The 22,136-nt window shown below is 38.2% G+C and overlaps 1 protein-coding gene and 1 non-coding gene across 2 annotated transcripts in view; both read right to left on the bottom strand.

The window, feature by feature from the left end:
* LOC136878724 (cytochrome P450 4c3-like) overlaps positions 1-22,136 on the bottom strand; it is a gene marked incomplete at its 5' end in the record, with an annotated part of 108,104 nt that overhangs the window by 54,884 nt on the left and 31,084 nt on the right. The window lies entirely within an intron of this gene.
* TRNAP-UGG (transfer RNA proline (anticodon UGG)) lies at positions 21,910-21,980 on the bottom strand. Its single transcript has one exon. It is a non-coding gene; the product is annotated as a tRNA-Pro (tRNA).

Genomic DNA, 22,136 nt, shown 5'->3' with positions numbered 1-22,136 from the left:
TGAAGACGGAGGAACCTATTCTCTACTGATTGTGCTTTAAGAAGAGTAGTAAATCAAGATGCAAGAAGAGGAGATGGTGGAGAAACTAGACCATGGGTGATGGATTGTCCATCTGGGCGATAGGCCTGAATATTTGGTTATCCTTCTGAATTTTTTAGTTGTATATTTGTTTTCTTCGACCTCCTAAGTAAGGTGCATCCATCCTTGTAGTGAACTAAGCGACCTAGGAATGGATTAGATAATTGTGTTAATACGCGGAGATATTTAAATTCGTATGTGAAATTGGGCATGTGTTTTTAAAAGAAATTAACTTCCTAAAACAGGTCTTCATAAAAATCTTGTAACATGATAATATTTGTTTTAGGCTTCAGTGTTGTAATAATCATGTTGGCATTTGTTTACCTTCTTGACTTCAATTAATTTTAGTTTGGTGCACCAAAACAAGTTATTTTTTTATTATAATATTTTCAAGCGAATGTCGGGCTACTAAAAGAGAATCTGTGGGACTTTAATGTAGGACTTCTAATGACTTCCTCGGTACTTCAAGTGCTTGTTTTGATTTCGGTGCTCGTCATCTGTTACATCTGTGTAACAGAATGCAAACTTACCGTGGCCATGCCGTGTTGACATTGACATTTGAGGATCGTCGTATTATTGGTAACTTATTATTTCAGCTGATTTTTGGTGTAGATCCTTGTGCGTGTGGAATGTTTTTCGTTGAGTTTGATTAATTCATTTGGTTTAAGCTACCGTTCATTGGAGAGTATTTGGGTTATTAATCCTAATTTTGGATTTATGCCCATGTTTCGAATAATTTCTTGGTATTAAATGAAGTCATGCCTTTTCTTCGATTTGATTAATTTTAAATGCAGGCCTGGAGTGACCAAGAATTTCATTAGGAAAGTTTTCAAGCTTCTTTCAAAATAGTTGTCTTAAGATTTTAAATCTTCTATTGGCCTACGTTTGTTTATTTTCAAAACATTTACTGCATCCTGGCACCTTGAGTCAGTGTTAAAATAATTTATTTTCAATTAATATCCTTAATTAATTTTTCTGAATGGTGTGCACGTTCATTGTGCGGTGGTAATTCATTTGTTATTTTGTTTGAGGTCGAAATTTTTTTTTAAAATTATTTTCCTAATTAAATTTGGTTTGATCAATTTATTTTGAGTTATTATTTCAGCCAATTAATTAAGTAAGCTTATTTTAAGATGATTCGCTAGACCTCTTGTGTCCAGAGCTTCCACAGTGTGCGACGACCTTTTGATTGGGATAATCGTAAGTAGTCCTTCACTTATTTTATCCCTGGTCGTGCTAACACTCTTGACATTTTCCTTTTGTTGTGAGAGTGTGTTTGGTAGCAGATTGCGTGGTTGCCTTTGCAACTACGTTCTGTTATTCTCATTATTTGTGTTGGTATCAGATTGTGTAGTTTTCTGTACAGCTACGTTCTGATATCTTGTGGAAGCATATTTTTCTTTCTTGTTTATTGTAACCGTTGGCTATGTTGTCAGGCCGTTGATATCACCTTGGCTGAAATAATAAATCAATTGAGACTAGTTAACTAAACTTGTGAAGGGAAAGACAGGCTTGTGTGGAGTGCTAACCTTGGCGTTTTCTGTTTCATATCAAAATGAGTGCACGTGCCGTGTTGTTGCCAAGAATGCTGAGGAAGGGTGAGCTGTTGTACGAGCTCGATATTCGGGGTTTGGTGTCCACTGGTTCTATGGAAGGCGATGTTAACTTGCTTCTGGCCTGCCTTGATTCCCCTGTAGATCCAGGTAACATGAGCATCGACTTGGGTAAGTCAGTGCAGGCAATGTCCAGTTCTATTAACCCATTAGCGCCCACTGATACCATATGGTATCAGGAGACCGTAGAAGTTTAACTGAGCAGGTACTGGCTTGAGTCGCAAGAGGAGTTTAGTTGGAGGTTTATACATTCTTTGGCTTGAAGTGACACATGCGCCTGAAGAAGCTTCCGACACTTACGAGTGGTTTGTTGGCGAGAGCGCTTGAATGAATTCAGGTGTGATTCTCTGGAGTGAAAATCATGAACGTTCGATATGTGTAAGTATAATATTGCCCGTATTATCTATTATTCCTTTCTAATCAGTATATTATAACATTGACAATGAATCAAAGAAACCTTCTGTAACATTTGAATTTCAACAATGTTATTTGTGACAACACAGCAATGCCTCTAAGTGCGTGATACCATATGGTATCACTGGGCGTTTATGATATCAAGCCGTTGATACAGTAATTTTTAAAATATTATATCGTACATTCGAAGGTTACTTATGTGCAAAATGTAGTTGATTACATATTTATCTTTTATTATTCCATGGGTGGACTGACCTTATCAGAAGTGATGGATATATTGGAAGCAGACGATGAGTTAGGACATCAGACTGAGGATATTTTCATTGAACCACCGGATGGTAATGTTGACACAGATGAAGATTCAGCCAATGAAGATGAGGGAGGAATGGTTCATAACCTAAATGGACGTCAGCTGCGTGCTGCAGCTGAAACATGCTTAGCAAACAACTAACGTATTGGAGGAGATTATGAACCCCTTGAAATTTCCTCTAGTACTTTCTCACCATCCATGCAGCCTACGAAGGAAAATCAAGAACAGCAGCAGCAGCGACAAGAACAACAACAACAACAACAACAACAACCTGGAAAACAAGCTCCTGAGTGGATTCTGGAAAGATTAGCCAATCCAGCTATTTATGAATGGATTGACGGTGACTTAGAACGTGTTGATGTTCCCTGCCCTCCTCCTGACTACAAGGGCACATCACAACTTGACTTCCGTAGAGAAGTTGTTCAAGTGTATCTAAAATGCTATTGTGTCCCACAAAAGATTCCTGGGAGAGTAAGTGTTGCCCGAAATACAATGCCAGCTTTGAGATTTGATGGACTCAATCACTTTGTTGCAAACTGCAATAGGAGAAGATGTGCCAATGAAGGGTGCAAGTCATTCGGCAGAACAATGTGTCTGAAGTGTAATGTAGGCTTATGCGTAACTTGTTTTGCTACATACCACACTCAGTGAGCTGTGTCAACAGGTTGGAACAGTATTAACAATTTATTGTACCCTGTACAATGATAGCAGTGTAACAGCCCGGTGATACCATATGGTATCAGCTAATATCTCGTAAAATAAATTCTTGTTTGAAAATATTGTGTTATTTTCCCAATTTGTATACCCTAACCATCACAAAATAATGAAAATATCATTAAAGTAGGAACATTTTTTTTTCTGGGCGCTAATGGGTTAACGAATTATTAGTGTTTGTAAAACAGTTAAAAGAGTGTAATCCATCAGATTACCAATTGAGAAGATTAAAAGCTCGTACCAATCACTTTATTAACAGGGTGCAAGATTTGATTTCTCTTGGACCTGAAGGTGAATTGATGTCTCAATGTACTTCGTTATTGACTTCAGTAATTAATGTTTCGGTTGAACTCGATTTTATGATTAATATGAAGAAGGTTGGTCAGTTATCATTAAGTGATGAGATTGAAACTAACGAAGGTAACAACCTTGGTGCCACTAATGAGTTAATTACTTCTCAGACCGTCAATAATTCATCCTTATCTCATTGCTGCGGACTTAGTCCTGCGGTTGAGAATTTGTTGATTAGGTCATGTTCGGCTCCTAATTCTATTAAGGATCTTTTCAAAAATGTAATGACCTTTTCTGTAGATTCCATTGACGAAACCATCAGATTCCTGCGGTTTCTAGTAGAGTTATCTGAGTCGGCTAATGTGTATTGCATGGATGCCCTGGGAATTTTTAGAGTGTTATTTCCCAACTGTCAAGGTGTTCTTAAAAGAGAAATTTCTAAGGCTATTAGCAGTAATTTAAGTGTAAATGAATTTCACGAGTTGATCTTGGCAAGATTTATTCCGTCCCTTGCGTTGCAAAGTCTGGTTCCAAAACATTGTTATAGGACGCAGTTCTTGCATGAAAATCTATTGGCCTATGTCTTGGATTTGAAATTTTATTGCGAGGTTTTTAAAATCATGGTACCGGAAGAAGAGATGGTAGGTCGCATAATCAAAGGCATTACTCCTCAATATCGGTCCTTTTTATCCTTGACTAAGTGCCCGAGTAGTTTTGCAGAGCTCGAGGAAGCTTGTACATTTGCCGAGGATGTAAAACATGGAGATGAGTCCCGGCACACTAGGTATCCCCCTCCCTGTGTTTCATTTCGCTCTAACAATGTCTCCGCTCATGCTGTGCCTTCTTCTTCCTTCAAAAAATGTTACGCTTGTGGATCTAGAGATCACCTGAGGAATAATTGCCCTTCTGAGAGAAGAAAAGATACATTGAGTCGTAAACAAAATGGTAGTTGTTATGTTTGCGGATCTAAGTCACATATGAAAAGGCAGTGCCCTAAGGTAAACAATAGTAATTTTCAATGACCGTGTGGTATGCCCAATGCAGATAATGAGAGCTGGTCGGTTGAAGGTCATGTGAATGAGTGTTCTTTTCCGGGAATGTTAGGTATTTCTAGTAATGTTGTTTCTAAAACCTCGACCATTTGTATTGAAGTGAATAACGAACCTGCATTGGGATTGATAGATTCCGGTAGTACTGTGTCACTTATGAGTGAGACTTGGTATTCGAGGATGAAGGTTTGTTGCAAATTACCTGAAATTAGGACTTCGAAACTTAATTGTGTGACTGCTAATGGAGGCAGATTAAGAATTCTAGGTTGTATATCTGTCAAAATTAGAATTGCCGAGTTTACTTGGAAAACAGATTGTTTTGTGGCTTCTGATTTATCTTATCAAGTAATTTTAGGGACGGATTTTATGGGCAAGGTTGGAATGATTTTGAATTTACAAGATAGGAACCTTAGTTTCAAATTTTGTCCTAATAGAGTTTTCAAATTTCATGAAGATGTAGTGTTTCAAAGGTATTCTACCTGTGCATTGGATGAGGATGTTGAGGAAAGCGAAGGTAATAAATTAGATCTTGATCACCTGCCTCTCGATCAAGCTCGTAAAATTCGTAATCTTTGTGCTAGGTATCCTGAAGTTTTCACTGATAAATTGGGATTGACTAATGTGCTTAAATACCACATCGATATTACGGACAAGATTCCTGTTAGATCTCCGCCCTATAGGTTATCACCACCTAAGATGGTTGAATTAAAGAAAATCATCGATAAGATGCTTCAGGATGGTGTTATTCGACCTTCTATTTCTCCGTACTCGTCTCCGATGTTTCTGGTGCCCAAGTCATCTGGAGGTTTCAGGCCAGTGACGGATTATAGAGAGTTAAATCGTAAGATTGTCATGCAGTCTGTGCCTCTACCGGATTTGCATACGTGCTTCTCCTGGTTCCACGGTGCTAATTATTTTTCGACCTTTGATTTGAATCAGGCATACAACCAAATACCTCTTGATGAGGAATCTATTCCTCTCACTGCTTTGCCACTGACTGGAATCTGTATGAATACACGGTTATACCTTTTGGGCTGTCGACGGGAGCGGCTGTGTTAACTCGATTACTGGATTCTGTGTTTGGGGATGTGAAATTTAAGTATGTTATTCATTATTTGGATGATCTTGTTGTGTATTCTGCAAATTTTGAAGATCATCTCAAGCATGTACAGGAGGTAGTTGAAAGATTGAAGAAAGCAGGTTTAACTGTCAAACTATCCAAGACCAATTTTGCCAAATCTCAGATCTCCTTCTTGGGACATATAGTATCGTCACAGGGTATTTCAATTGATCATGCCCGTACTCAAGCTATTCACGATTTTAAACCACCTAAAGATGTGAAAGGGATTGCCAGATTCATTGGTATGACTAATTTCTTTAGAAAATTCATTCCGAATTATGCTGAAATTGCTGCCCCTTTGAATTCCTTACGTAGAAAGAATGTCAAATTTGTCTGGGAAGACCCTCAACAAAAAGCCTTTGAAACCTTGAAGAGAGCTCTCAGTAATGCCCCTATACTTGCTATTCCTGATTTTAATAAAAGATTCATTATCCAGACTGATGCCTCAGGCAAGGCTATTGCTGGAGTCTTATTGCAAGAGTCAGAAATGGGTAGACGTCCTATCGCTTACGCATCTAGAGCTCTCTCCCCTCTGGAAAGTAAATATTCTGTTTATGAATTAGAGTGTTTAGCGGTACTATTTTCGTTGGAGAAATTCCGTGTTTATGTGGAGCACGTTAATTTTGATTTAGAGACAGACAATGAAGCTCTTTCCTGGGTTCTGAAAAGACCCAAAAGAACTGGAAGACTAACTAGGTGGGCGCTGAGAATTTCTGCTTTTAAATTTAATGTTCGGCACATTCGTGGAACGGAAAATGTAATCGCTGATGGGCTTAGTCGCATGTTTGATGAGGAGGATGGTTTTGAAAACTTGGAAGCGAAGAGTGTACCTCAAATTGGTTCGGTAAATGTGAATTCTATCTTGACTAATCTTCCAATGTTGTATCAAGATATTGCTCTGCATCAAAACGATGATCCTCAGTTAAAGGAAATTCTGGGGAAGATTAATTCTGGTAAAATTATGAAACCCTATTCCTTGGTGAAAGGGGTACTCTGTTGTCAATCTCGTTATGATAAAAGGATAAAGATTGTTGTCCCCAAGGTTTTAATTCCAGTCATATTTCAGTATTACCATGATAGTCCTGTTGGCGGACACTTGGGAAACTTCAAAACTAGGTCAAAAATAAGGGAGTTCTTTATTTGGAAAAGCATGGATCGGGATATCACATCCATGGTTAAGTCTTGTAAAAGTTGCGCCATTAGTAAACCTAATCTAAACAAACGTACGGGGTTGTTGTCATCGACTCAAGCTTCCAGAGCTATGGAGCGATTGTTTATCGATCATGTTGGACCCTTTCCACGTTCCAGTCGAGGAAATACTCATGCATTGGTGTGCATTGATGGGTTTACCAGGTTTTGCTGGATCTTTCCGACTAGATCGACCAATTCACAGTCCACTATTTCTTGTTTAAATTCTATTTTTGCCTCCTTTGGAACCCCTAAGTTTCTTGTATCTGACAATGCTGCTGGGTTTACTAGTCATTTATTCAGGAAGTACTTGTTTGACTTGTGCATCTCCCATGTGACCACTACTCCATATTATCCCAATCCCTCATATTCCGAGAGAATGAATAGAAATTTAAAATCTGCTCTCATAGCTTACCACCACTCGAATCATACCAAGTGGGACACCTGTCTTCATTGGTTGTCATATGCATTTAATACTGCCGTTCATGAGTCTCATGGCAAAACTCCTATGGAATTAATGTTGAGTTTTGTTCCATTTTCTCCGCTATCTAATCTCCTTCGAATTGAGGAACTGCTTCCTGAAGTCTCTACTCCTCGCGATGTGCGAAAGGTGTGGGATGAGGCCAAAACTAGGTTGGCTGTGTCGTATGAAAAGGTACGTAAGAACTATGACAAAGGCCGAAAACCCACCAAGCTAAGTGTTGGAGACCAAGTCTTCGTAAAATGTTATCCTGTCAGCAAGGCTATAAATAAATTTACTTCAAAATTAGCTCCTAGATTTCAGGGACCTTGTACGATATTGCAGTTTTTGAGTCCTGTATCTATGCTTGTCAGTGATCCTGTGGCAAAAAGGATTCGGAGAGTTCATTTATCCCAAGTGAAAGCGACTTGATATATGATGGGGGGTTGGTTGAGTTCAAAATCTTATTTGTGGTTGGTAATAATCGATCGGGTTATTGTTTGATTAAAATGGGTAATGGAAGTGCGGAAATTGTGCTGCCCATATGGACAAATGTAAGAAAGACTGTATTTGATGTTTCATCATGTTTAAGTAGGGAGTATCTGTGAAATTAATACTCTGTGATCAATGGATGGAAGTTTAAAATAATGTTATTATTATCATTGTTAAGTATTATCGAGTGAATTTAATTGGAACCTGTTGTGGTGGGAGATTGAAATTTGAGAATTGAGGTGGTTCCCTGTTTTGGTAATGTGGCCTTGGTAGTATGATTCAGCGGTGTGCAGGATGGATGTCTATAAGAGAACCTTTGTGTTTAAAAAATTTTTTTTTGGGGTGATATTGGTATTGATATTGTGTCTATTAAAAAAATTCTATGATTTTAATTACCTATGTTGAGTGTTTGCGTTCCATAATGTAGTACAGTAAAAATTGTGATGTATCTTGTAATCTCGAGTTTTTTTTTTTGGTCTGGGTACTTACTTGGGGTGATAATAAGAAAAATGTGTTTCTCTGGAGCTATGAGTCTTAAAGGCTTCGTTATGAGAACTTGAGGAAAGGTGTTGAGGATATTGGGTACTCTGCCTTTATCCGAGTGAAGTTAATTGGGTGAAATCCTGTCGTCCGGAGCTGGAGAAGAGTTACTGGTTGCTGTGTGCATGAGCCTTGTGCTCTTACGGTATCTTAATTCTTGGTTTCTGGGGAAAAAATGGATTTTTTTTTGGGGGTATTGAACTTCATGTTTATCTTTGAAGTAATTTGGTTCTCTGTATACATCGCGTTTATTTCATGAAACTCTTGTTGCTGTTCTTTAATTTGATTTGGCATGTGAATTACTAAGGTAGGTGGTCCGTTAAATCTTGTAGCGTTATTTCTGAGCCTATGCAAGTTGTAATCGGGAGGTCTTATTTTGAATTGCAGTCGAGTATCCTGTCTGTACATCTCTGTTTTCTTTCTGCTGAGGGTTTTAGGGAAATTTAAACCTATTTTGCTGTACTGATTCGGTGTAGAGTTGTAGAGTCATGTTAGTGGTTTGGCATTCGTCGGCTTATGGATTATTGTGAGATTTTGGTTTGGGTAATATAGGATTTATGACCTTATGGTATGGTTTCTGATCCTTGTGTATCGGAGAAGTTTGGATTTATGGGTTTGATTTTGGGAATTATGTTGGGGTGGCATTATGGTTTCATTGAGAGGTGACTGTGTTCCTCTGAAGTCATGATGGTGTTATTGTGGTTGTTGTGAAATGATATTGGGTGGGCACTCTGTGATTTGTGAGATGGTGTCGAGGATTTGTATGTCCTTTACCCTTGTGGCTGACACATCGGCACTGGTAATCATTAGAGTGGTGTTGAATTGTTGTTGTGGTAATCTAGTTTGGAGGAGTTTTCGATGGACATCAAGAGAAGGTTGGACATGACCTTTGAGGTGATTTCTTGGTGTCGAGTGGGATTTAAATAGAACTAATCTATGCATCTACAACTCTTTTGGGAATGATTATTAGCTAATTGGTACCTTGGTGATTGTCGTCTGGTTCTTGGTTCATCTTCTTATATTCTCTGCCATAACCCGTTCTTCTGAAGTCATCTTGTTAATCCTACGATCTTAATTTTCATTTCGATTAACCTGCCTGTCTAGCGCATTTTTTTTAAAAAATGGAGCCTTTCCTGAATTAGTGTCGTTGGTATCGTAACTTATCGTTCTGTGATGTAGAAGAATAAGTATGGGATTATTCTTCTTGTACAGTAGGTATTGCAGTCATCGATCCTCTACCTGCATATGGGAGCTTGTAGTAGGACTATGTGATTTCAGGCTAGTTGGTCTCCGGTGTTTCTCCTGGTCATTTTCTATCCCGGTGTAAGTGTTGATATTGTGTGTGATTGCCTGGTAATTGCTGATAGTTCGGTTGTTGATGACCCACCTTACGCGTACCCTACATCTGAATTGTACATATGTCTCCAACTGTAATTAACCTTTTACCCTTGGCTCTAAACATTCATATCTTCTACGCTAGCTTTGCTTATTGTTCCAAACGTGTTATTCAGATTCTTCTATTTATTGCTTCTTGTTTCACCTTCTGCTTGGAACGAGTATATGTGTAGTAAGCCTATGGAAGTTGAAGCTGTGAGAATGGAATATTAATTTAAGCCAAGAAATGATTTGAAAATTTAAAAAGAAAGGCTTTATCATCTATTGATTGGGGGGTTATGATTTCACAGATATGATGTTAAAATTTTATCTTTATTCATGTATTGATTTATTCGCTACTATTAGCTTGATGTGGTAATTTAGCGTGAGTGATTTGATACTCTGTTTATGCCTCTTGCAGTTGTATTCTGTACTGATTGGAGGAAACTGATGATAAAGTGATTAGTGCGATAAGTTACTTAAAGAATTATCTAATGTTGTTGCACTGACTTGCTTTTCGTGGAGGCTTATGTTTTCCTAATTATTTTTCTATTTTCTTTCTTCTTCTTGTGTTTTCTTTTGGGAGGTATTTATGTGGTAATTTGGTTATCACTCATGAAGTCTTGTCTTCCCCTATTATTGTAGCCCGGAATCAATTTCAAAAGAGAATTTTGTTATGTTTAAAACATTGTAAGACCTGTCTTATTGTGTAGGTTGTACCTCTGAAAATTTATTGTGATTATGCGAAGTTCGATTACCTTAGAAACCTCGGTATTATCTGCACATTTCAAGGAAAACTGGCGTGCTGATGATATTGCGCGTGAAAACTGGACTTAATTGAACACTAAACAACTGCGTGTGGTCTGTATCCCTGTTATACCTCACCCAAGTATACCTCTGCTCTCCTGGAGAAGTGTTTATGTTAAATTATTCTAGATGGAACTTTTCTTACACATATTCTTGAGACAACAGATGGTTTTTATCTATGACTGCTTGTTATACCCCACCCCAAGTTGATGGTTTCGGGGGGGAGGCTGTAATGGATTTAAAATTATTTTTCGCGATGGTACGATGCATTTGGTTATGTGTCTATTTTCTTGTCTGGCCTACCGTGTATTCAAACTTCAGAATTCCATGGACTTCTATAATTGATGATGGTGTGTTATCTAGCGGTCGACTTGGAATTTAAGCAGCGAGATAGCTAGTTGTGGTGCTATCTGGGCGCTAGATGTGAAGCTTTCTCTGTCGTAGTCTGTCGACAATGCAGATAGCAGTTGTTCCGATTATTGATTTGTAGTTTGAAGACGGAGGAACCTATTCTCTACTGATTGTGCTTTAAGAAGAGTAGTAAATCAAGATGCAAGAAGAGGAGATGGTGGAGAAACTAGACCATGGGTGATGGATTGTCCATCTGGGCGATAGGCCTGAATATTTGGTTATCCTTCTGAATTTTTTAGTTGTATATTTGTTTTCTTCGACCTCCTAAGTAAGGTGCATCCATCCTTGTAGTGAACTAAGCGACCTAGGAATGGATTAGATAATTGTGTTAATACGCGGAGATATTTAAATTCGTATGTGAAATTGGGCATGTGTTTTTAAAAGAAATTAACTTCCTAAAACAGGTCTTCATAAAAATCTTGTAACATGATAATATTTGTTTTAGGCTTCAGTGTTGTAATAATCATGTTGGCATTTGTTTACCTTCTTGACTTCAATTAATTTTAGTTTGGTGCACCAAAACAAGTTATTTTTTTATTATAATATTTTCAAGCGAATGTCGGGCTACTAAAAGAGAATCTGTGGGACTTTAATGTAGGACTTCTAATGACTTCCTCGGTACTTCAAGTGCTTGTTTTGATTTCGGTGCTCGTCATCTGTTACATCTGTGTAACAGAATGCAAACTTACCGTGGCCATGCCGTGTTGACATTGACATTTGAGGATCGTCGTATTATTGGTAACTTATTATTTCAGCTGATTTTTGGTGTAGATCCTTGTGCGTGTGGAATGTTTTTCGTTGAGTTTGATTAATTCATTTGGTTTAAGCTACCGTTCATTGGAGAGTATTTGGGTTATTAATCCTAATTTTGGATTTATGCCCATGTTTCGAATAATTTCTTGGTATTAAATGAAGTCATGCCTTTTCTTCGATTTGATTAATTTTAAATGCAGGCCTGGAGTGACCGAGAATTTCATTAGGAAAGTTTTCAAGCTTCTTTCAAAATAGTTGTCTTAAGATTTTAAATCTTCTATTGGCCTACGTTTGTTTATTTTCAAAACATTTACTGCATCCTGGCACCTTGAGTCAGTGTTAAAATAATTTATTTTCAATTAATATCCTTAATTAATTTTTCTGAATGGTGTGCACGTTCATTGTGCGGTGGTAATTCATTTGTTATTTTGTTTGAGGTCGAAATTTTTTTTTTTTTTTAAATTATTTTCCTAATTAAATTTGGTTTGATCAATTTATTTTGAGTTATTATTTCAGCCAATTAATTAAGTAAGCTTATTTTAAGATGATTCGCTAGACCTCTTGTGTCCAGAGCTTCCACAGTGTGCGACGACCTTTTGATTGGGATAATCGTAAGTCGTCCTTCACTTATTTAATCCCTGGTCGTGCTAACACTCTTGACATTTTCCTTATGTTGTGAGAGTGTGTTTGGTGAAGAATAAGTATGGGATTATTCTTCTTGTACAGTAGGTATTGCAGTCATCGATCCTCTACCTGCATATGGGAGCTTGTAGTAGGACTATGTGATTTCAGGCTAGTTGGTCTCCGGTGTTTCTCCTGGTCATTTTCTATCCCGGTGTAAGTGTTGATATTGTGTGTGATTGCCTGGTAATTGCTGATAGTTCGGTTGTTGATGACCCACCTTACGCGTACCCTACATCTGAATTGTACATATGTCTCCAACTGTAATTAACCTTTTACCCTTGGCTCTAAACATTCATATCTTCTACGCTAGCTTTGCTTATTGTTCCAAACGTGTTATTCAGATTCTTCTATTTATTGCTTCTTGTTTCACCTTCTGCTTGGAACGAGTATATGTGTAGTAAGCCTATGGAAGTTGAAGCTGTGAGAATGGAATATTAATTTAAGCCAAGAAATGATTTGAAAATTTAAAAAGAAAGGCTTTATCATCTATTGATTGGGGGGTTATGATTTCACAGATATGATGTTAAAATTTTATCTTTATTCATGTATTGATTTATTCGCTACTATTAGCTTGATGTGGTAATTTAGCGTGAGTGATTTGATACTCTGTTTATGCCTCTTGCAGTTGTATTCTGTACTGATTGGAGGAAACTGATGATAAAGTGATTAGTGCGATAAGTTACTTAAAGAATTATCTAATGTTGTTGCACTGACTTGCTTTTCGTGGAGGCTTATGTTTTCCTAATTATTTTTCTATTTTCTTTCTTCTTCTTGTGTTTTCTTTTGGGAGGTATTTATGTGGTAATTTGGTTATCACTCATGAAGTCTTGTCTTCCCCTATTATTGTAGCCCGGAATCAATTTCAAAAGAGAATTTTGTTATGTTTAAAACATTGTAAGACCTGTCTTATTGTGTAGGTTGTACCTCTGAAAATTTATTGTGATTATGCGAAGTTCGATTACCTTAGAAACCTCGGTATTATCTGCACATTTCAAGGAAAACTGGCGTGCTGATGATATTGCGCGTGAAAACTGGACTTAATTGAACACTAAACAACTGCGTGTGGTCTGTATCCCTGTTATACCTCACCCAAGTATACCTCTGCTCTCCTGGAGAAGTGTTTATGTTAAATTATTCTAGATGGAACTTTTCTTACACATATTCTTGAGACAACAGATGGTTTTTATCTATGACTGCTTGTTATACCCCACCCCAAGTTGATGGTTTCGGGGGGGAGGCTGTAATGGATTTAAAATTATTTTTCGCGATGGTACGATGCATTTGGTTATGTGTCTATTTTCTTGTCTGGCCTACCGTGTATTCAAACTTCAGAATTCCATGGACTTCTATAATTGATGATGGTGTGCTATCTAGCGGTCGACTTGGAATTTAAGCAGCGAGATAGCTAGTTGTGGTGCTATCTGGGCGCTAGATGTGAAGCTTTCTCTGTCGTAGTCTGTCGACAATGCAGATAGCAGTTGTTCCGATTATTGATTTGTAGTTTGAAGACGGAGGAACCTATTCTCTACTGATTGTGCTTTAAGAAGAGTAGTAAATCAAGATGCAAGAAGAGGAGATGGTGGAGAAACTAGACCATGGGTGATGGATTGTCCATCTGGGCGATAGGCCTGAATATTTGGTTATCCTTCTGAATTTTTTAGTTGTATATTTGTTTTCTTCGACCTCCTAAGTAAGGTGCATCCATCCTTGTAGTGAACTAAGCGACCTAGGAATGGATTAGATAATTGTGTTAATACGCGGAGATATTTAAATTCGTATGTGAAATTGGGCATGTGTTTTTAAAAGAAATTAACTTCCTAAAACAGGTCTTCATAAAAATCTTGTAACATGATAATATTTGTTTTAGGCTTCAGTGTTGTAATAATCATGTTGGCATTTGTTTACCTTCTTGACTTCAATTAATTTTAGTTTGGTGCACCAAAACAAGTTATTTTTTTATTATAATATTTTCAAGCGAATGTCGGGCTACTAAAAGAGAATCTGTGGGACTTTAATGTAGGACTTCTAATGACTTCCTCGGTACTTCAAGTGCTTGTTTTGATTTCGGTGCTCGTCATCTGTTACATCTGTGTAACAGAATGCAAACTTACCGTGGCCATGCCGTGTTGACATTGACATTTGAGGATCGTCGTATTATTGGTAACTTATTATTTCAGCTGATTTTTGGTGTAGATCCTTGTGCGTGTGGAATGTTTTTCGTTGAGTTTGATTAATTCATTTGGTTTAAGCTACCGTTCATTGGAGAGTATTTGGGTTATTAATCCTAATTTTGGATTTATGCCCATGTTTCGAATAATTTCTTGGTATTAAATGAAGTCATGCCTTTTCTTCGATTTGATTAATTTTAAATGCAGGCCTGGAGTGACCGAGAATTTCATTAGGAAAGTTTTCAAGCTTCTTTCAAAATAGTTGTCTTAAGATTTTAAATCTTCTATTGGCCTACGTTTGTTTATTTTCAAAACATTTACTGCATCCTGGCACCTTGAGTCAGTGTTAAAATAATTTATTTTCAATTAATATCCTTAATTAATTTTTCTGAATGGTGTGCACGTTCATTGTGCGGTGGTAATTCATTTGTTATTTTGTTTGAGGTCGAAATTTTTTTTTAAAATTATTTTCCTAATTAAATTTGGTTTGATCAATTTATTTTGAGTTATTATTTCAGCCAATTAATTAAGTAAGCTTATTTTAAGATGATTCGCTAGACCTCTTGTGTCCAGAGCTTCCACAGTGTGCGACGACCTTTTGATTGGGATAATCGTAAGTAGTCCTTCACTTATTTTATCCCTGGTCGTGCTAACACTCTTGACATTTTCCTTTTGTTGTGAGAAGTATGCCACCTTCTTTCATCAGAAGGTTTACTTTACAAGGGGACCAGGCTAGAAATATTTACATTTTATAATGTTTTAAAGTGTTCTAAGTGTTTCAACAGAATGAAGACATTGAAGTATGTCTCAGAATTAAAATACTCTGTAATAAGGTCACTAAACTCAAATGAAAAGCTGAAAGTTCTTATTACAGTAACAGGTTAGCTTCTAGTAAAAATCCATGGAAATTAGTTAATGAGATACTTCAAACAACAAATAGCAACAATAGAGATATTCAACTAAAAATTAATAATAATATAATCACCAACCCCTGTGATATTTCAACAACATTAAATAAATATTTTACTAGTATTGGTCAAGATCTAGTTGTTAATTTGCCTACAACTAATACCACTAATCCATACAGTTATCACACATCTCCAGGAAATTCTTTATTCTTGTACCCAACTGACAATGAAGAAGTAGCAAGTATGATAAAAGAACTAAAAAATTCCAGTAGTTGCGATTGTTATGGTTTAAGCAACACAATTCTCAATCAGTTATCAACCGAAATAGTTCCATACATCACTGCATTTATTAACAAATCGTTAACTGAAGGTACAGTTCCTACATTGTTAAAAATTGCCAAAGTTATACCCATCCATAAAGGCTTAGATAAATTAGACATAAACAACTACAGACCAATCTCTATCGTGCCCATTTTAGCCAAAATATTAGAAAAAATCATTAAAATAAGATTATTGAAATTCCTTCTTAAGAATAATTACTTTTATAAATATCAATATGGCTTTATTCCAAATTCCAGCACATACAATGCTGTTGAGGATATTATCATTAAACTGCAGGAAGCTCTTGATTCACAAAAATTAGCTTCTGGATTATTTATAGACTTAAGAAAAGCCTTTGACACAGTTGATCACGAGATCATGATCAGAAAACTGGAAGACGCAGGAGTAAGAGGTGTAGCGTTGAACTGGTTTAAGGATTATCTCAGTGATCGATCACAATTCGTCTCATATAAAAATGTTAAAAGTTTATGTCTTCCTATATCAATTGGAATTCCTCAGGGATCAGTACTGGGTCCAATTTTATTTCTAATATTTGTGAATGATATAGACTCCCTAAAATTACAAGGACAATTATCTCTTTTTGCAAATGATACAAATATTTTCTATGTTGATACCTCTGCTAAAGAACTTGAGGTAAAAATGCAGTATGACATTAGATTACTACAAACTTGGCTTTCAAACAATAGACTATCCATTAATATTAGCAAGACCAACTACGGTACATGATTTTTCACAAGCCCACATGTGCAACTCCTCTTGATATTACATTAACATTCTTCGATCATCCTTTACCAAGAGTATAATTTACTAAATTTCTAGGTTTAAAAAAATAGATGAAATGCTTGACTGGAAGGAGCAAGTTAAAACTATATGCAAAAAAATAACTCCAGCAATTGGAGTGCTTCACAGACTAAGATATAAATTCAACCATAAGTTTTTAAAATCTATTTATCAGGCTCTCATTGAAAGTCACCTGACTTATATGATTAATGTTTGGGGATGTTGCAATAAGGAACTCTTTGAGAAAGTTGTCATTTTATAAAAAAGAGCACTAAAAATACTTTTTAATTTACCACCCTTAACACCTACAGATTATTTGTTTAAGAAATGCAGACTTCTACCACTCCACATTTTACGTGATAGAGCTTCAGCTATAATGGTATATAAAATTAAGCATAAATTGGTTCATACAAACACTATTTGTATTATAAATTCTGACATACACTCATATAACACTCGAGGAGCAAAGAGAGTCCATACCGAATTTGTAAAAACTAGTAAGTATGGTTGTAACTCCTTATGGCACTACTCTGCGAAGGTGTACAATGCTCTTCCAAAACATATACAACAGGCAACAACAATTTCAAAATTTAAACAAAAAATAAATATTCAATGGACAAAAGAAAATGAGCATTAAATCTTTCAACCAAGTAATGTACAGTGGTATTATATACTGTATTTATATTTGTGAGACTGTAACGTATTTAGAAATAAGCTAATATTGTATTGTCAATATTTTGTAACTCTGCCAATATTTAATCTTGTATTGCGCCATAAGAGCCTCGACTCAGGTGCCCTTTCTTGAGTAAATAAATAAATAAATAAATAAATAAAAAAAGTTATATCATTGAATTGACCCAGACAGGTGCGCCTAATTCAGGTAATTATTGGATGGGGAGCATGATTAACGCCGGCCCCCGAGGCATAGAAGTAGCGTGCCTGCCTCTCGTCCGGAGGCCCCAGGTTCGATTCCCGGCCAGGTCAGGGACTTTTTCTCTCGACCTGAGGGCTAGTTCGAGATCCACTCAGCCTACGTGAGTAGAATTGAGGAGCTATCTGACGGTGTGTCGCCGGCCCCGGTCTCGAAGCCCAGATTAAAGACTGAGAGGATATGTCATGCTGACCACATGACCCCCGCAATCTGCAGGCCTTCAGGCTGAGCAGCGGTCACTGGGCAGGCCAAGGCCCTTTCAAGGGCATTAAGTGCTGTGGGGTTTGGTTTTTTTTGGCATGATTTATATGAACACAGGCATGTGAAATGAGGAACAACATTAATATAAACATTCCTATTATTAACAATATCGACAAGTAAACAGAAAAATAGAACTTGATTAATAAATACAGTAATTATTTTGAGGGAATATTTTATGTATGAAGCTATCAAATAAAATCACAAGTAAAAAAGTCAGAACTTGCTTCATAAATATTTTTTAAAATAAATACCGTACTGGATGCATTTCATGATATGAAATGTGGAAAGCTCTACTGCCTGAACAGTCTCCACTGGGAAATGTAGTTCTCTGAAGGAATGCCTGCTTTCTAATTTCATTTCTTGATATAAAACCATCTACCACCTTCCTCTAGATTTAACGGCTTAGCAGCCTTCAAAGACAACCAATCTCCACATTTTAAGGGGACATGTAGGAGGGGAACGTTTGGGGGAAGAGGGTGCAAAATGTCACTCTGTCCCCTAAGATGTTTTTTTGGGGGGTCAGAAAACAGCTTTCCCCAAAATCCCCCTCCCACCACACTCCAAAGTCGGCGCTGCTGGTAAAATGTTGATAGTAAACACACAGGAACAGAAAGTACCAGATAAACAAATGAAACTCTTTTTTACATGAAATGTCCTTTGTTACTAGTGATACATGCATACGCAAAACTCCAGGGATACTTCAGCTTATCTGGACCCACAAGGCCCCTGTTCAGCATAGCAGATGAGGCCGCCTGGGAGAAGTGCTGGTCCTCTTCTCCAGTTGTATCCCCAACCCAAAGTCTCACGCTCCAGGACGCTGCTCTCGAGGTTTTAGAGGTGGGATCCTTCGCCAAGTCTGAGGGGAAACTCAACCCTGGAGGGTAAACGGATTAAGAAAGGAAGAAAAAAGTTGATACTTGCAGAATTCACTGAGACGAATCAAATGGCATGCAACCACAACAGAGTATCAAGCCCACAGCGGTTTACTACATCAAGATGGCAGCCTCAGGGGTTCTTAACTTGGGAGGGTGAGTTGGCGACCTCCCTGCTCTTAGCTGAGTCCAGGCTTTGCTTCTACTTACTTGTGCCAGGCTCCTCATCTTCATCTATCCTATCCTACCTCCTTTGGTGAACTCTTGTTCTTTTCCGACCCCGACAGTGTTAGAGCATTCGAGGCCTACGGAGTCTTTCATTTTCACGCACTATATGGTCCTTGCCCTTCTCCGGCTGATATCTTAATTTTTTGAAATTAACATCTGATTAGTGTTAATAGAGGATGGTTGTACTTCCTCTTAAAATAATAATCACCACTACTATCACCTGAAGGAAGGAAGGAAGATGGCAGCACAGTTGCATCTGCATTGCAAGAGACTATCCTCATTTTTTCTATATTGAAAGTCTGTTAAAAGGAGAACAATAAATCAAAGTTTTATTGTTCTCCTTTAACAGTTGCATCTCCCGGTGAAGCAGTACCGAGGTGAGACTTGCTACCAGGTACACTGGTTCTTCCTCCGTACTGTGAGATATTAAACATTGTCCTTGAAAGTGTTATTTCGATTGTAAAACTTCCATGTTTTTGTAGCGTACACTGATCCAGTTTGGTTCGGAAACTACATAAAAACTTATGAACTGTTTATGACAATGGAAAAACTCGGCCAGCGCTTGCAGAGTGGGGTCTTGGCCCACACTTGGCCACGGCTCTACACCCCTGTATTCGGGAGACGGAGAGGGACTGGTCCCCACTGTCGGCTGTCCTGACATTGGTTTTCTGTGGTTTTTGATGTTCTTGCACAAAGTGAATGCCGGGACAGTTCCTAGAGGCTGGTTGGATCCTCCAATAGTACCACCAAAGGCTATGCAGTTATAGGGAAACCGCAAAAACCAATAGCAGAGCCCAAATGAGGCATAATAGGCAAGATGAGGAGTGAGGTAGTTTGCCGTTCCTTTCCTCATTGGACCAGAAGGTGCTACTGCAGCACGACTGACCCTATGATCAACACTCGGACACTATTTGCGCTCTGATGTCATTACTCAGCACCACCCACACCCCAGCAGCTTCCATATTGTCACAGCCATGGATGAAACTGGGACTTCAGTGGAAGCTACACTTTGCTCTGGCCTGTACCAAGGGATGGATACAAAAGTTCTGCATCCGTCAAGAAATGGCAACAGGCAGAATAACAGAAGTACCAGTAATAAATAATATGCATAATTCTGTTGAAATGAAGGTTTAACAATTTTAATTGCTTAATACGCTATTTTACAACTGCAATTCCGTAAAAGATTGAAATTTAAAATAAACACACAGAACAATTTAGTTTGATGAAGAGCACTCAACAATGGCATTTTATTTGAATAAATAATAATTTGACTCCTTCTTCTGATTTTTCTTAATCCGTTTAAGATCCGCAGTTGTTTTTTCCCTCGGACTCAGTGAGGGATCCCACCTCTACCGCCTGAAGGGCAGTGTTCTGGAGTGTGATACTTTGTGAAGGGCATACAACTGGAAGGGAGGACCAGTGACTCACCCACGCGGGCCCCATCTGCTGTGCTGAACAGGGGTTTTGTGGTGGGGATGGGAAGATTGGAAGGGATAAACAAGGAAAAGGGAAGGAAGCGCGGCCGTGGCTTTAAGTTAGGTACCGTCCCAGTATTTGCCTTTCGGAGAAGTGGGAAACCACGAAAGACAACATCGAGGATGGCTGAGGTGGGAATCGAATGCCCTTCTACTCAGTTGACTTCCCGAGGCTGAGTGGACCCCGTTCCAGCCCTCGTACCACTTTTCAAATTTCGTGGCAGAGCCGGGAATCGAACCCTGGCGTCTGCTGGTGGCAGCTAATCGCATTAACCACTACACCACAGAAGTGGACATATTATTTTGAAAAATGGCAAAAAGTGAAAAAATATCCAGTTTCCTTGCTGCAAGGAAGAATCTGAAAGTTGACTTCTGTACTGATTTTTATTGAATTTCATAGAAAGCAAAAACACCTTCACGCATGTACGTGCTCCCAAACACTGAAGTCATATTTACTCTAAATTGTCTTAAGCGTGGGTATTTTTCGCTGGATAGCAGTTTAAATGAGTGGTCCATTTTCTTGTCTGGTCAAAATACATAGCTCTTCCTTGTGGAGAGATTATTGATATTCAATTTGCAAGAGCCTAAAATCCCAGCAGTTTATTTCCCTGAAAATGTCTTCGAAAATGCAGCGTTGTGGAACTGAAACCGCCTCCTATACCAACGGAAATGAAAGTAATTTTTAGTATTTATTCCATGCTTGTCCCGTAAAATTTCCTTGGTTGAGATTGGTATGGAGTTTGAGATTTGGAATGGATCCCATAATCACTTTTATAACGGTTAACACTGATGTTTGTGAGGGCTCATTGACCCCCAAATTTTGTATTTAAATTTAAAAATCAAGAAATGTACTAGATTTAGATCAAGTGAATACACAAAAGTCCGTCTCTGTGGTGTAGGGGTTAGTGCTATTAGCTGCCATATCCAGAGGCCCGGGTTCGATTCCCGGTTCTGCAAATAAATCTGAAAAGTAGTACAAGGGCTGGAACGGGGCCCACTCAGCCTTGGGAGGCCAACTGAGTAGAGGGGGTTCGATTACCTCCTCATCCATCCTCGAAGTGGTTTTTCGCAGTTTCCCAATTCTCCAGGCAAATGCCGGGATGGTACCTACCTAACTTAAAGTCACGGCCGCTTCCTTCCCTCTTCCTTGTCTATAGACTACGTTCCAATCTTCCCATTCCTCAGAACGCCCCTGTTGAACATAGCAGGTGAGCCCGTCCGGGCGAGGTACTGGACCTCCATCCCAGTTGTATCCGCCAAGCCAAAGTCTCACACTCCAGGAAACTTCCCTTGAGGCAGTAGAGGTGGGATCCCTCACTGAGTCTGAGGGAAAAATCAACCTTGGAGGGTAAACAGATTAAGATAGATAGAAAGAAAGAGAGAAAGAAAGAAAATCTTCATATTTCTTAATTTATTTTTCAAAAACTTTCATCGGCTCCAAAATGTGGCATCGCTGGCCACCAGTTGAAAACACCTATTCTAGACACAGGTACAGAAGTAACAAGGCACATGAGGAAATGAAGAACGCATATCAATGATGATTTTTCAAAATGTATTTCAGTACGGTACTCGCTTTGTCATGTCTCTTGTTTCACACCAGTACTGGTATCTTTCAGACAAAGATTTGAACCTCTGTAGAAAAGTATGGGTCTGTCCGGGATTTGAACCCGGGACCTCCTGCACCCAAAGCAGGAATCATACCCCTAGACCAACAGCCGACAAGTTTAAACGCCTTCACACACCGCTAGTGAGTTGTATTCATTCTCTGTCGCGAGGAAGCTGTTATCGACCCACTCCGAGTTAACCCTACAATGCAATGCAGTTATTTATGTATGAATCGTGCGATTTTCTAGCTTGCTGCTTCAACCTGTTA

The sequence above is a fragment of the Anabrus simplex genome, chromosome 8 (assembly GCF_040414725.1).
Source record: "Anabrus simplex isolate iqAnaSimp1 chromosome 8, ASM4041472v1, whole genome shotgun sequence".
Classification (NCBI taxonomy): domain Eukaryota; kingdom Metazoa; phylum Arthropoda; class Insecta; order Orthoptera; family Tettigoniidae; genus Anabrus; species Anabrus simplex.
Note: the sequence above shows the minus strand (reverse complement) of the source record. Positions and strands in the feature narration are given on the sequence as shown.